Source organism: Pleurodeles waltl, chromosome 2_2, assembly GCF_031143425.1.
Source record: "Pleurodeles waltl isolate 20211129_DDA chromosome 2_2, aPleWal1.hap1.20221129, whole genome shotgun sequence".
NCBI lineage: Eukaryota > Metazoa > Chordata > Amphibia > Caudata > Salamandridae > Pleurodeles > Pleurodeles waltl.
In genome coordinates, this window is record NC_090439.1 from 785688535 (window position 1) to 785704340 (window position 15806).

Below are 15806 nucleotides of genomic sequence, written 5' to 3' on the forward strand. Positions count from 1 at the left end.
ATCAAGGAGCCAGACCCTCTTTTTATTTCTGTGGCCCATGGCATGAATGCTAGCAAGTGAAGGCTGCCCTTTGCAACTTTAGGAGACTAGTGCACCTTATGCCAGGAATATTGGATGGTGCACTATGAAGTACCCTGATCTCCAAAATGGCACCAAAATGGATGATAATGCAGTACTTGAAGTTACCCACCCCTCTCACAGTTAATGGCTGCTATATGAGTGAAAAACACCCATAAACAGTGGTTTCCAGGGGAACAAAATCACAAACCAATCTTACTTCTCCAATTATGGTCGTAGCCAAAAGCTTGAATCAGACTTTATTGACAGAGACTTTGCCTTCATAGCCCAGCAGCAAAGAGACCCAAAGGGAGCCCCAGAGAAACAAGCAGTGGCTGTCTCCACTTCAACAGCCAACTTGGAGTGCATTCCAAAGGCAGTGCACGATTCATGAACCATACTCCACCAAAATTGATGCTGTAGCCTCAGATGTAGGACAGTTAAGGTCTTACATCTAGGGCTCCTGGATCAACTTTGGAGAATATCAGAAAATAAGGGGCTACTGAAGGCGACATTGAAGTACCAAAACCTGACACCACCAAAATGTTTTTCATTTTATTTACCTTTATTGAAAGTTAAGAATAAAGAAACAACCATCTTGCATGATCATGGATTTTCAGGTTACATCATCTTATCAGAAATGCACTTTATACAATCACGTTGACTTTCCTAGCCTTGGGTTATGGTGAAAATGTGACAAAGCTCCTTTGTACCCAGAGAAAATTGGTACCTAGAAGCAACGAGCACATGACCATCCCTACAACCGTCAGCCCTATCTCCACATCCAGCTTTTCAGTACCATAGGTGGCCCCAAAGGGTAGATTCCATGATATGTGATACAATTCTTAGTCCTTACCGAATAGTCTTCCTTCTCACCTCTTCTCATCAGTTCTGTCCTGGCAGTGAGGAGAGTTACAGTTTTTTTCCCCATCGCTATCTCATCTGAAGCTTTCATGTTTGTCCGGACCGCTTTCAAACGCAGTTCTTCTCCCAGAGCCCACCCGGTCATGACTTTCAGCCAAGCTTCACATGTAGACACACTCATTGAGATCCAGTGAATCACTATACATCTCTTTCCTAAGACTACTCCCAGAGCAGCACATTTTACACTTTTTGGGCTTTGGCAGGAGTCCCAAATCACACTGTTTCATGTCACACTTTTCAGAATTAAAACACTGTCCACTCAGTAAATTCTCACCAGCCAGCACTTCCACAACATGTGTAGAAAAGTGCAATTTTTACTCTCACACTGTTTGGAGACCTCTGGGGGAATATTTTGTGCAATTCCATGGGAGTCAGGTACATGCAGTGTAGGATGTTAAAGTGGGACCTTAGATTGCTGGCTATTGTTTGAACAAATGTGCAAGGAGCTCCCCCAAATCCTCCTCCCATTTCAATCTTACCCTCAATGGGATTTTCACTGTCATTCATCAGGGTCTTTGTATGACCTAAATATTATGTGACGGCTGTCAACACCCTCCAACATCACCTCCATAGAACCAGACACTAGTGTCACGCACAGGAACTCAGTCCATGTTTCCGTAGCTGTACGGCTCAGTTAAGTAAATTGTAGAAGCTTTCCCTGGCTAACGCTGAATGTCTCACATGCCTCTGCAAATGTAATAAATGAATCAGTCAGATAAAAATCTCTCAACATAAGACATTCACCCTCTTGCCATTTTTCAAAGGACATGTCTCATGCTATGTTGCTGAATGGTTTTACCCACCTGAGTTGTAGTGATCTTAAGAATGAAAGATGCCAAAACACATTCTTAACCACCATGTCTCGCACTGTTGCTACTCTGTATACTATCTTAGGGAGCCAGCAGATTGGTTAGTCCCTGCATCAAATAAGGGGGAAACAGTTCTTTCTATCTCTACTGTGCCCTTCAGGAGGTTCTTTTCACAATTATCCTCCTTGGCACACCACTGCATCACAAGCTGGAGCTGCACAGCTATAGAGAACAATTCTAGCTCTGGAAGACCCAAGCCATCCTCCAGTTTATCCCATTTTACGAATGCTAGTGGCAATTTACTCATTTTCCCTGCCTACACTAGGGATGTTACTGACTTATCCAAAATCCTGAAAGTCAACCCCGGAATAGGGCAAGGAGAATTCTGCAAAGTGTAGAGACATCCATCGAGAAGGATCATATTTACGAGCACCACCCTGCCCATCACTGAGACGGGAAGTTTGTTCCAGGAAGTGACTGACGACACCAGTCACTTAAGTACATTTCCCATGTCATAAACGTATTGATGTCATTAGTGTGAAATATCTCCCCTGGGTAGCGAAACCTGTCCATCTGCCATGCCAGCCCCCACAGCTAGCTACTCTCTTGAGGACAGTCTAGCCAAAGCTGCGATCGGAAATAGGATCGCCTCAACAAATCAAGGTGAAGACCTAAGAGTCTGCCAAATGCTCGTACCTCTTGGATCGCCATTCTTCTGTTAGACAAACAGGGTATCATCCGCATACATTGATACCACATGTTGTGCTCCCTGCCTCTATGCCCCACTCCTTCATATGGACCTGGAGTCAAATAGCCAGGGATTCCACTGTCAAAGCAAACAGTAGTGGTGGAAGAGGGCAGCCCAGTCTCATACCTTTTTCAATCATCCACCAGTCAGATACATAGTCCCCTCACTTAACGCTAGCCATTGATTCAGTATAAAGCAGCTTAATCAAACGCAAAACTTGGATCCAAATTTAATTGTCTCCAACACCCAACGCATATTGTCCCAGCCAGGGACGTCAAAGGCTTTTTCGATATCAAATGCCACCAGGGCTACTTCAAGTCTAGATAGACCAAGGCAGGCCACACTGGGCTGAGTCTGTTTGCCAGGGTGTTAGCCAATATCTTCACAGCTGTATTGATCATCGAAAGGGCTCTGTAGGAACCCAGATGCAGTGGATCCCTGTCTAGCTTCGACATTATTAGAACCGTAACTCTCTCAATGAATCCAGAAGCCTATGTTAGTTGAGTGGATCTGCAAATACCTTGACCAGTTTTTCCTTGAGGGCCCCTTGAGAGTGGCTGTAAAACTTAAGAAGAAAACCATGCAAGCCAGGAGTCTTGTCTGCCGCCATGTCATTAAGGGCTGCTATAAGCTCCTTCTTTGTGAGGGGCTGCTAACTCAGCCACACTTCCTAAGGCCACTGTGGGAACATTAATAGTGCTATCTGCGTTTCTGGGGTGTAAGAAGTCTTCCTGCATAATGTTGTTAAATATTACAATGGCATGGCATTAATGGCCACCTGAGTAGTGACCAGCAAGCAACCATCAGGGCGAGCCAGAGGCAAAACAATAGAAGGCTGCTCCCAATTTTGGAGCCACACAAGCATTTTACCTCGTCTATCACCATCTTTGTAGAGGCTTTGCCTGTAATCTCTCAAAGGCAGCCTGTCCAGGGCCTCCAAATTGTCTCCCACTTTTCATTTCCCAGCCACTATATCTTGTCCCCTAGTTGAGTTATCTAGTGCGTTTGTTTGGAGGTGAGATTGTACCCCCTCAACTTTTGCTGACATCACCAAAAATTGAAGGACAAATCGGAACTGCTGTAACGTGTGTTCTACTTAGATTTCTGGGTTAAAGATGAAGAAGGAAGGGTACAGAGGATTAACATTTGCATTATTGTGCATGCACAGGCTCAGAAATGTCAGCATGCCAAGACAACTTGCTGTCAATAGTGGTAGCACCTCAGGGCTCACAAGATTCTTTGGATCTGAAAGGGCACACAGAACTCTGGTCCCACTACGCCTTTCTTTTTCACACCTTTGGCCAGTGATTGCTAAACCTCTACATTAATCGCGACATTATCCGGCAGAAAGCCCAGCCACATGGGTCCTTCAAATGAACAATGCGGTTATCTCAAAGTTTCCAAACTACACAGCAGCTGTACAAGCGGAGAGACAAATTCCTGGATGCGAAAAGGTTATGTGAAATTTAAGATGATACATGAGGATTATGTAAAGTTCTTCACAAAGGTGCATCTGAGAGTGGCTGGAGGAACTGAACATTACTGGTGCATGAAGCAAGGAAAAGCAAGAAAGGAGAATAACTGGCAGGAGAACCAAAGGGAAAGGTTGCTCATCACCCACAAGATGATAGTGGAAAATGCTGTGGCTGTAGTGGCAGGAGAGACCTTGTGGGACTCAAACCGGAAGATAAATTGGTCAAACGCCTGACATGGAATCATCCCAAGGAGGGCACTCACACATTACTCCCAACCTAAGGCAAAAGAGACATGGGCAAGCATTAACTAACCTTTCACGCAATCCAGCAAAGCAACTTGTGTGAAAGAGAGAGCAGAAATACTCCATATCTACTAAGAAAAGGTGCACTTCTGCTCTTTCATTGTGCTGGCACACAACAGGCAGCCTAGCGCCAATGCAGACACCCTTGTGCCATGTTGCAAAGGTGCCTTGCGTTATGGTCAGAATTTTTCTTTGCATAAAGGGGTACCTTCCTGCACAAAAAGACTCCTCAGAGGCATATTGCTCTTTCTATGTGTGCTACAGAATGAGGATGTAATGAGGAGAAATTAAGATATTTCTCCTCATTATACTTCTCTCTGGTAGGTGCACCATCTTGGCACAAATCCAGGTTAACTGCCCATAGTAAATGTGGGTTTGCATAAAAAACTTGAGTGGATCCATGGGAACAACCTTGCTTCACCCATGTAACGCCTAGCCAACGCAGAATAATGTAACAGCACAAGGCGCTGTGTAAGGCTTTATTTTATTTTTTTCTAAATAAACTATGCCAGATGATCAGCCCTTGTGCGGCTTTGTAAATCTCAACTAGCATTTTGCATCGGGCCATGCCAATAGAGTGACACAAAATGTTGGTAAATCTGGGCCCGATGTCACTCCAATGACCTCAACCTACGCCATGCGAAAATATGCTAATATGATGGTTTAAGATGTCGGTAATAATGCCAACCAGGTGGTAATGTGATATTTATTTGGATACTACTGGTAATTTTTTGAAGATGTCTGTACTTTATGTTTGGGAGCCTCCCCGCGAAGTTAATGCGGTAACACAGGACTTAGCAGAACAGTGATATAGGGTCACCATCAGATTTAAAACTACACATTAGTCTGTCATATTTCTTTTCTTCGTTATTAAATGCCGAGTACCTCAGAGAGAAGTAACCAACTTTGGGACGAGCAGGAATAACCACAGTGAGAAGGAGGCCCTCTTGGTTAAACAATAGGCAGATTGTTTTGGTTTGAAACAACACTATTGTTGATTTCTATTACAACTGCTTTTCAAGGGACGTTACGAGGTCCTGGATTGTACTAGACCAGGCCCAAGTGAAGAGAGACACGCAGGGCAGAGTCATGGGTTCAGTGTGGGTAGCACACAGACAGGTATTGCACGAGCAACATAGTGTTGGTGAGACTAAGTTGGGGGATAGGCACCATACGGCCCCTTTATTAATGACAGGTCTTAGGCTACCCACATTATGACTACACAAAATAGTACAAATGGATTAATTTATGGCATGGCTGACCCTCAAAGAACAACAAAGACCTTAAATATTTGAAGAGAAAGGGGGTGAAAATCGCCTTTCTTCAGGAAAACCACAAAGAACAGGCATGGTTAGGGAAGCTGAAAATAAATGGAAAGGCAAAATATTTCAAGTAGGCTACTTCTTGTATCCAGGTGGGGTACTCATATAGGTGAAGTCAGGCATCCCATTCCAAGAAAGAGAGCTAGTTGATGCAGAAGGCCGATATGTATTTGCGGGGGGTCTGCAGCATGGGACCACACTGTCATATATATTGTTGGACCGAGTTATGATTATGCATTTTGTAGCAAGGGACAGTGTCTTCCATGTCGAGAAGGACAGGTTCTACCTCTCAATGAGAAATACAGTGAGCCCAGCAAATGTGACCACCATAAATAAATGGTTGAAAAACTGGAATTTGAAGGAAGTTTGGATGGCATGTTACTACAAAATCAAAGAAGAGATCTTTTATTTCCATCCATCTACTCCACACCCACACCAACAGATTTCTGAAATGAATCAAGAGCCCCTTAGGCACACAACTAAATATCTATGCAGTACCATATCTGGACATGTTTAGGGGAGAGAGCACATGCACTTTAGCAATGGTCAGCAGTTGTAAAGTGCACAGAGTCCTAAAACCAGCAAAAACAGGGTGGGAGGCAGGGGGATGACTGCTCTAAGGCTGCCAGGTCTAACAACATCATAGATAACATCACTGTGCATGGAGGGGCTGCAAGTTAAAGTTACTTTAGAGAACAACTTATAATTACTTTAGATTACAATAACTGGTGAATTTCACTCTTTTTTCATTTAAAATAGGATGTTTTAACTGGCATTTTACCCAACTAATATTCATTTAAATGTAACCTTTGATATATATATATATATCCTTATCCTCCTCCTAAAAAAAGAGAAGACCAGCACTCGAACTTGAGAATAGTATTGATTAATCAGCAGGGTTCAACTCAGTACGCATTTTGGCTGTTCACTCAGCCTTTGTCAACTGAAAAGAGACACATTTCAATCAGTATATATATTTTGCACCCGAGTTAATTTCAATCCAACATAGTAAATAGACTTCCACGAACATTTTTCAGTCACTTCCAAAGTAATAAATGCAACCATGCAACGAAATTAAATGGATACATTCGTGTATCAATTCAGTTTAGTTCATAGTTTCAAGTTGTGGTCTTTGCAATGTACTTTTCAGTTCATTCTGGAGCAGGCAAAATCTACGCTCTTCGTTCACTCAATCTTTAAATAAACAAACCGGCATTCTTCAGCAGTTTGCACAGTCCAGCAAAATAGATATCTAGATTAGCACTGGCACCATCTCCGGCTGTCATTTAAATATCTAAGTTACAAGGCTTCCAATATGTTTCTGTGCCTTCATTTCAAATTATTCTTTGTCACAAGAGCTGCCCTCCTTGCTGAAATCCGACTGCTGCTTCGATTGAAACAAATATCACATTCTCTCGCTCCAGCACTTAATGTGATTGCTAAACAGTGCCCAGCTCTGAAACAAATCCACACAGTCCACCGGGGAAACGGTTTTCGGGACACACATACAGTGACACTCCCTATTGGTGTAAAAGGTCATTTATTTAGGACAGGATTTAACATGAACATCAACAACTTCAACTGTATACCTCCCTTTTAACCAAACCTTAACTTTTAAAGATTCCCTTGCCTTCATTCTCTCTTCCAATAGCTCCCTTCAATTCTCTTCCCTTAGACACTTCCCTATTCCTCTCATGCCTTCTTTGCTTGTAACCTACCCCCCCACTCTGATCCTTCACCTCCTTGTTTTTCCCCCTGGAAGGGTGGACAAGCCCGCATCTGGCTCTCCACCCTCCCCCATCTCCTGCTAAAGCCAAATCACAATCACCTGCCCTGAATGACTTCCAACCCCTTCTTACCAACCCTCCTTAATAGATGAAACCTAATGTCACCCTTCCCTCCTTCCTTCCTAAAATGCCGGGTGGGTGGGTGGTCAAAAAACCGCCCCTCCTGTACTAGTCGGCGCGGAACAGAGGCCGACCCCACCCCCTTATAAACTCCTTCTACAAGGCCCACCCCCACTTACCTTTAACCAATCAGGCGCACCCCGCGCCACTTCCTGCCCTCCCAAAAGTGCCCGCGGAGAGACTAGAACGAGTCTCTCTTTCCGTGGGCCCCTGCATCGGGACACACATACAGTGACACTCCATATTGGTGTAAAAGGTCATTTATTTAGGACAGGATTTAACATGAACATCAACAAATTCAACTGTATACCTTCCTTTTAACCAAACCTTAACTTTTAAAGATTCCCTTGCCTTCATTCTCTCTTCCAATAGCTCCCTTCAATTCTCCTCCCTTAGACGCTCCCCTATTCCTCTCATGCCTTCCTTGCTTGTAACCTACCCCCCCCCCCCCACTCTGATCCTTCACCTCCTTGTTTTTCCCCCTGGAAGGGTGGACAAGCCAGCATCTGGCTCTCCACCCTCCCCCATCTCCTGCCAACCAGCGAAACTCCTGTGGCGTTTTGCTGCCCCACCCCGGGAAAAACAACCTGTTCCCCTGTATTGTGTTCCCTTTCTTTTTTTTTTTTTTAAATTTAATCCCTGATCCACAGATACTCTCCCCATAAATTCTCTAAAATCAACCTTAACTCTGTTAAATAATACGCATTTCCTAACTGTGACAAGTGCACCCCATCCGCTCGGAACAATGTCTCATCCTGTTCTTTTATGTCCTCGTGCCTCAGCACCTTGATCCCCTGGGTCCAGCAGAATACCCTAATTGCTCTGTTCAATTTTTGGCGAGCCCGCTCAATGGCTCCATGATTGATTGCCCCTCTCCACACCAGTCTTGGTACAAATTCTGTCCATACTAAACATGTCACGCATAGCTTTTGCTTTAAAAGTTCCAAATCTCTCTGCATTAGCTGTCTCAATGTGAGCCCCGATAGCTCCACCAAGTCATTCTCCCCCAGGTGAATCAGCAAAAGGTCAGGACAACCCCATTGCGGCAAGTTACCCGTGATAAATGGAAGCAGGCTCCCCCACCTCATACCACTCTTGCCCCACCAACAAACTTCGCGGCGTCTGCTGGGCAGTCCCAATGATCTGCCGTAAATTTGTTTCTCGGCAAATTTCACCGCCCAGTGAACGAATGAATGGTCGACCAGCCATGTCATCATCTTGTCTTTCTGCGGCCCAGCCACATATCCTGTAAAGAAAAAACACTGTAAAGGCTGTCATGATAACCTATATCCTACCCCCCTCAATGCGTCTTCCCCAAGGCCTGACATAACGCTCACAGCATCTAGATTTCCATCTACCTATGGCCTTAATCTTAGCCCATTCCCAACCTAAATGAGCTGCCGCCGTAGCTGCGCCGATCCTGAACGAATGCGTGCCAAAATCCTTTGAATGCCGCCCTGTCCGCCCAAGCGCCATCCGCAGAACCTGTAACAACTGATAGCTAGTAAGCTTCATCCCTGACGCATGTACAAACACCCCTGCTTCACCTGCCCTACTCAGCTTCGCCTTGAAAGCCATCCACTCTCTCACTGGGCATGCTAACTCATCTCCCCCTTTTTCCAGCCATACCCATTTACCTCTCCCCAGCTGATCTGTCTTTGAATGCCTGAGCCATATCCCCAGCCTTTCCTTGTGCATGCACACTTCCTTCACTTTTATCCCGATCTCTTTACCTACCACCAACAATTCAGACACTCGAAACACGCCAAAAAACATCCAAACCATGCACAAACGAAACAAACCCACTTCAAACTCGTCCGCACAACAGACTGGTAACACGTGCAGCAGCTCCAGCAGTATTTCGAAAGTAATGGGTTCCCTAGCTGGTTTCGACCCGCTGGCCCTGACCCTGCCCCATCCTTTCAGCATCTTTCCTAATAAATCATTATGCGCAGGGTCAAAACCAAAGAAAGGTTTCCCATAAAATGAAACGCCTGCCAGCTTTCCTCCTATCGTAGCTGGGGATAACCCCTCTTCAATTAGAAAAAGCACAAAGCGTAAAGCCCGCGCTTCGAGAGTCTGAGGACCTTGTGCCCAGAAGTTGCCCCAAAAAGGCTCAAAAGATTGAAAATCCAACCATGCAAGCCTGTAACTCCGCCGCGTAGATACCGCTAAAGACATCTCCACCAGCCCCGTGATCATCATGCCCCCCCACTCCCAAATGTCTGCCGGGACCGCGGTCTTCTTCCGTTCTGCTCCAGGTGCCAGCTCGCGAAAACGCCGCCACTGTGAACGAGATAGGGAGTCTGCAATCTCGTTGTACGCCCCGGGTATGTGTGCAGCTTTAAAAATAACATTGAGAGATAAACATTGAAGCATAAACTGACGCAGTAAGTGCAAAACTTTGAGGTCCCTAGCCCTCTGTCTTTTAACCAAGTCCACTACCGTCATGTTGTCCACCTGAAAAATCACCGTCCTGTTGGCTAATTCTTGACCCCAAACTGCCAGTGCCACTAATAGTGGAAAAAATTCCAGGAAAGCAATACTTCTTCCTTGTTGCAACCATTGTGAAGGCCATGTTTCAGCACACCATCTCCCGTCCCAGTATATGCCGAAACCCGACGCTCCCGCCACATCAGAAAAAATTTGGAACTGCCACACTGTGTCTGAGTCACCAAAAGACTTTGGTACCCCATTAAATTTCTTCAAAAAGATCTCCCATACTTTGATGTCTTCTCTTAAAGCCAAGGAAACTCTTATCCTGTGATGTGGAAGCACTGCCCCTGACATGGACAGCCCCAATTGCCTACAAAAAGTCCGACCTCCCCTCACTACCCTACATGCAAAATTAAGGTACCCTAGCAATTTTTGGGCCGTCCGCAAATCCATTTTGCGAAGTATGCGCACACCTGCCAGAAATTCCAGTATTTCTGTCACTTTTGCCGCTGGTAATCTGACCACCAGTGCTTCTGCATCTAGCTCAATGCCCAAAAAAGTCATAAATGGCGCCATCCAGCTGCATGCCTAAAAGGTCAAAATCTGCTGGATGAATGGGTAACAGTCTAAAAGCGGATTGTATGTCACATTTTGCCATTTCCGCTTTACGCCCGCACCTCAAAACTAACTTCACAGCGTCATCTACTGACGCATAAATTACCCTGGTGTCCTCTTGCGCAATGAAGTCATTGACCGACGCACCTTCCGGCCATGACAAACGATGGATCAGACGAAACTCTCCCGGCGCTTTTTTGGGCACCACTCCCAAAGGAGATATCATCAGTTTCTCGCTTGGCCAGTCAAAAAACGGTCCAGCTATTCTCCCCAGTGCCACTTCTTTTGCCAATTTGTCACGCACTACCTGAGGCCGCTCTTTAGCCGACCGCAAATTGTCTGCCCACCTCCTTTCTCTGGGACCTTGATAACCTACCCTGAAACCTTCACGAAAGCCCCACTCCAACTGCCTAGCTTTATCTGCCTCTGGATAGATGCGCAATCAAGGCAACAAAACTTCCAGTCTAACTGGTGTAGGACCCCTTTTGCGCAATAGCGCCATGTGAGCCCCTTCCTCTTGACGCTCTCCACTGTTCTGCAGGGCTGGAAAGGGAGAAACATTGAATAACTGGGTGACGGCCCCCGCACTTGGAGCAATCATGTTTAAACCTACACTGTGCTCGGGAACAAAACCCCTTGTTAAAGTTCCAGCAAGCACCTGTGGTGGCCACCGGTGCTTTTGTAGCAGCGCCCGCCCCTCCCGGGGCGGGGCGTGTCTGAAAAGGCTTATACACTACTGGCAGTCCACTCGCCGTATGCGTGGACGCCGATGACTGCGCAGATGCCATCCATTGCATCCATAACTCTGGGTCTACGTCTCCCCAAGGCTTTTCGGTGTTTACGCTCACCCGCGCTCTAAACTCCTCGTCATAACTGAGCCATGCAAACCCCCCAAAATGCATCTGTGCCTTTCTAATAATATCCATGTATTTGAAAAGTGCAATGGCCCTGTCCGGGTATTTTTCGCAATATATACTGGCAAAGATCAGAAATCCGGACGTCCAATTGTCCATTGTAATAGGAACCCTGGGTCTACGTGCTAATTCCCATTCTTCCTCCTTCGATCCTGTATGTCCCTATGCAGTAGCTTAAAAACATAAACATATTCATGTTTCCAAATCCTTGTCTTTGTTTTCTCTGCAACATGGGACCCAAGGGGCATGGCCAAACCCATATATGATAATCGTTTCCTATGGCTCCCCACCTCCTTGTCCTCAGCGTTCATGTCTTCCCCCGCTGTCTGACTACCAGTTACTGTAACTAGTGTGGAGGAGGCCTCAGTGCCCCCCCCCCCCCTGTACCGCAACCAGAACTGGTACCTCCAACACTGACCCATCCCCAACACCAATAGATTTACTCGTGCCTGTCGCCCTTGAGGTCCCCCCCCCCCATTCACCCCAAACTGCCCACCAACTCCCCTTACCTCAGACATTCTCTCCCAAATTCCGTGGCACTCTCCTCAATGCCCTGCCACGCGGCATTGCTTGCCGTAATCCTGCCGGCCCTTCCGGCCCAAAGGTGTCCTGTAAAACAAAAGCAGAGGAAGAGGTTGCGCCGCACTTGCGCCCTCGCCCCCCCTCTTGACACCGCTCACCTCCTCATCACGTATCTCTCCATCTTCCCACTCGTCCCCGTCTTCCTCATAGTCCAGTTCCAACTCTTCCTCACCTACCCACTCGCCCTTGATTTCCACACATCCCCTTGACTTTGTTGGTATTGCCTCCGTTGATTCCAAACCTGCATGGCGCACACCAATGTCATGGTACCCGTGCTCCCGCGGAGTAGAGAAAACCGCCGCTGACCCCTCTAGTGCTTCGGACCAAAGCGTTTGGGCCGTATTGCGCCCAGTTGGCATCGCCCTTCTCCTGCCAACCTCGTCCGCTGGCATTGATTTACTTCTTCCCACATGGCCGTTTGCGCCACTGGAGTTCCCCGTGCCGACCTGCCCTTCGGCCGCACCAGCCTCTTGTCCCCGACCCGCTTCCGACTATGGTACCCAAACCCAGTTCCCGGCGCCTGTCCCGGCCTGCCGTGTCCCCTTGGTGTCTGTGGCTTCTCTGGCCCTTTTGCTTGCCTCACTCCGGGGACCAGCTTCCTCCCTGTCCCTGCACAACTGGGCCCACCTGGCCTCCGTTTCCACTACAACCCTGCGTTGCTTGCAGATCCTGGCTTCTAGGTCCCAGGTTTCTGCCTGGTCCCAGGTTCCTTGTATGAATGGGGCCGGGGCCCTCGTGGCCCCAGCCTCCTCCGTTGCCTTGTGTTTTACTGACCTGGCCTGTCGTGGGGCTGCCTTGGGCCTGGTCGCCCCCTCTGGATTTTCCTGCTAATTTGCCTCGTTTTTTCGCTGGGGCCCCGGGGCCCCCCGAGCTGTTGGCCCCCCCTTTGGGCATGACAAATCTAACGGTGCCAGCATGCCACTTGACCCTGGTAAGGGCTGCTCGCTTTCTGCCCCTTGCAACACTGGGCCCCCCTCAGTGTTCGCTACTGCCCTTGATGGCCCAACCCCAGCTGTGGCTGCACTTCCTGTGCCAGCGTCCCCTGGACCTAACTCCTGTGTGCCCTGGGCTTCCCCGCTAAACAGTAAAGGACTGCGTCGATTGGGCGTCCACAACCGCACCTCTGGTTCCTGTTCTGGGGCCCCGGGGCACTTCCTCCCTGTCCCCTTCCGAGTCCTGGGACTCACAACCCGGCTGGATGCGGCCCTTGTCAGCCGTGACATCCCCACCCAGGCCTGGTCTAAAACCCCAGGCCTGAGTAAGTCCGCCCGGCTGGCTTCGCCCAAAACGCGAAGCGCGGCCCTGACTGCCTCAGCGTCGTGGCTGGTTGCCATGGAGCTGTGCAGTTTATCACAATGCCAAGCTGTGTAACTTCCAGTCCTGGTTTTAGCACTGGTCTAATGCCCCAGGGTATACTGCTGTGGTCACAGTCCCCCCAAACAGTGTTGAGGGCGCAGCAAGCCCTGGTGCCATAATATGCTTCAGAAACAGCTTGCCCCCCCACTTGGCTCCGTGTCCACAATATACCCCGCCCTGTCCCTGCTGCCGAGATGTAGGGGCCAAAAACGAGCGTCCTATTAGCCAAATATGAGAATTAAAACACGTAGGGCCCAAAGCTCCTGCCTCGTGTGCCCTAACAGCCCTGGCACTCCTGCCCGCTATATAGCCGGGGAGTATGTAAATTTGTTCCCCGCCTCTGGGCCCCAGGGCCTTCCTTGGCTGGGAGCCCCCCAGGTGTCCCCCGTCCTATGCGCGTAGTCCGCCGAGCCTCGCGCCTTGGAAAAAATGGCAGGCGAGACAGGCGCCCGGCCTGCGTGGCTCGTGCGCCTGCCGACACCCCTGATGAGGTTCGCGGTGGTCCGATGCGGCCCCCCGACCTCCCTGTCACAATCTACACACCGGCCTCGCACGCGGCTAAGCTCCGCCCCGCCCGGCTCTGAATCAACCTCTCCACACACAAACCCGGTCTTAGGCCCACACACACAATTGCCTCAAAAAACCACCCCTCCTGTACTAGTCGGCGCGGAACAGAGGCCGACCCCACCCTACCACCCCCTTATAAACCCCTTCTACAAGGCCCACCCCCCCTTACCTATAACCGATTAGGCTCACCCCGCGCCACTTCCTGCCCTCCCGAACGTGCCCGCGGAGAGACTAGAACGAGTCTCTCTCTCCGCGGGCCCCTCCATACTGCAGAGCGAAAGTCCCCGCCAAGAGAGTCTATGACCCTCAGCCTCGAACTCCCACTACTACAACTACTACAACGCCCTCTCCTCCCTAGGTAATCCGGTTTGCATTCGGGGGCAATCCGGCCCCAAATTTAAAGAAACAGTTGCAGTTTTCGGTGTGTTCCAAATTGCTGGTGGTGCATGGTGAGGCGCTACTGTGGCACCTGTTCAAATAAGACCCAGTTATAGGTCCATCAATTCCCTGAACTTCATCTATCACCTGTAGGAGAGTATATTTTATATGCTGTGCCTTAGTAAAGAGTAGCCCCAAAATATCTGAACAAAAGACATGGCTTCATCAAACTTAAGGTTTTCGGAATGCAGCAAATACAAGGCCTGTAGATTTGGAGCTAATACTGTTGACTATATGACCGCTTTCAATGACAAACCTTTACAAATCTTGGGAACATATCATTTGAAGGCTGAATATGCAGGTTATGTGTTGACCTGCACATGCAACCGCCGATATGTTACATACATTCCTATGATTAAGTAGAATTACTCTAAACTTCCCTTCCCCAGATGTTTTTAAGAAGAATCTGCATCTGGTCCTTTGTGGATTGGATTCAAGTTACAGTATTTGTATTCCAACTAACAGTAATCCGAGCAAGGCGTTTCCCTCCTCAAACCAAGGCCCAGCATCAATCAACCAGTATCAATTTGTGCAAAACTCAACCCTTTTCTCCTTACTATTTAAGAACCTAAATATTATTTCCCTTCTCGTTTGTGATCAGTGTATTTACTGGTGTTATGTGCAGCTCTTCTCACTGATGGTACCCTCAACCCGCAACTAGAATAGCTCTTGTACCTTAGCTCCCTTGCTCATAGGCTCCACCTTTAGGACTGCTGAGTCATTTAGTCATCAAATTTAAGGCCTTCACTGTTCAAACAATTATCAGGTGAGAGTTGTGTACTTCATCCCTGAATAAAAGATGGCCTGGTAACAAGAGATGTGTAGTTTTCTGTCATTATAAGGTAAGCATAAAAACAAGTATATATTACAAGTGTATTATGCTCAAGTACAATTATGTGACAATTTTGGCTCTCAAATTTGCTTGCATTGCTCTTGGCACTGTGAAAGTGTGAATTTTCTAATATGTTTATTAATAATTTTTATACTAAAATGTGTAATGAATTAACGTGCAAAATGAGTGACTTTTGAAAACGTTCGCTTTTCAATCCTTAGCTGAGCAAAAGTCTAACTAGAAGTTGTGGTTATTTTCCATGATCCAAAAGCTTACATAACAGTGTTTTCGAAGTTTGTGTAGATGTGCTCACAGCTACCCCTAATGCCTTACAAGGTCATGTTTTAACTTAGCATTGCATAAGTTGAAATGTCCGATTGTTTTACTAATATCTGGTCTGTCCTCGAGGATGGAAGTGAGTTGAAACAGTAAAAGTTTCTTTTGCTTTCTAGGTACCAGCTGCAACTTATGACTTAATTGCTGCATTTTAATAATATATTTTTATCATTAACTGAAATAAAG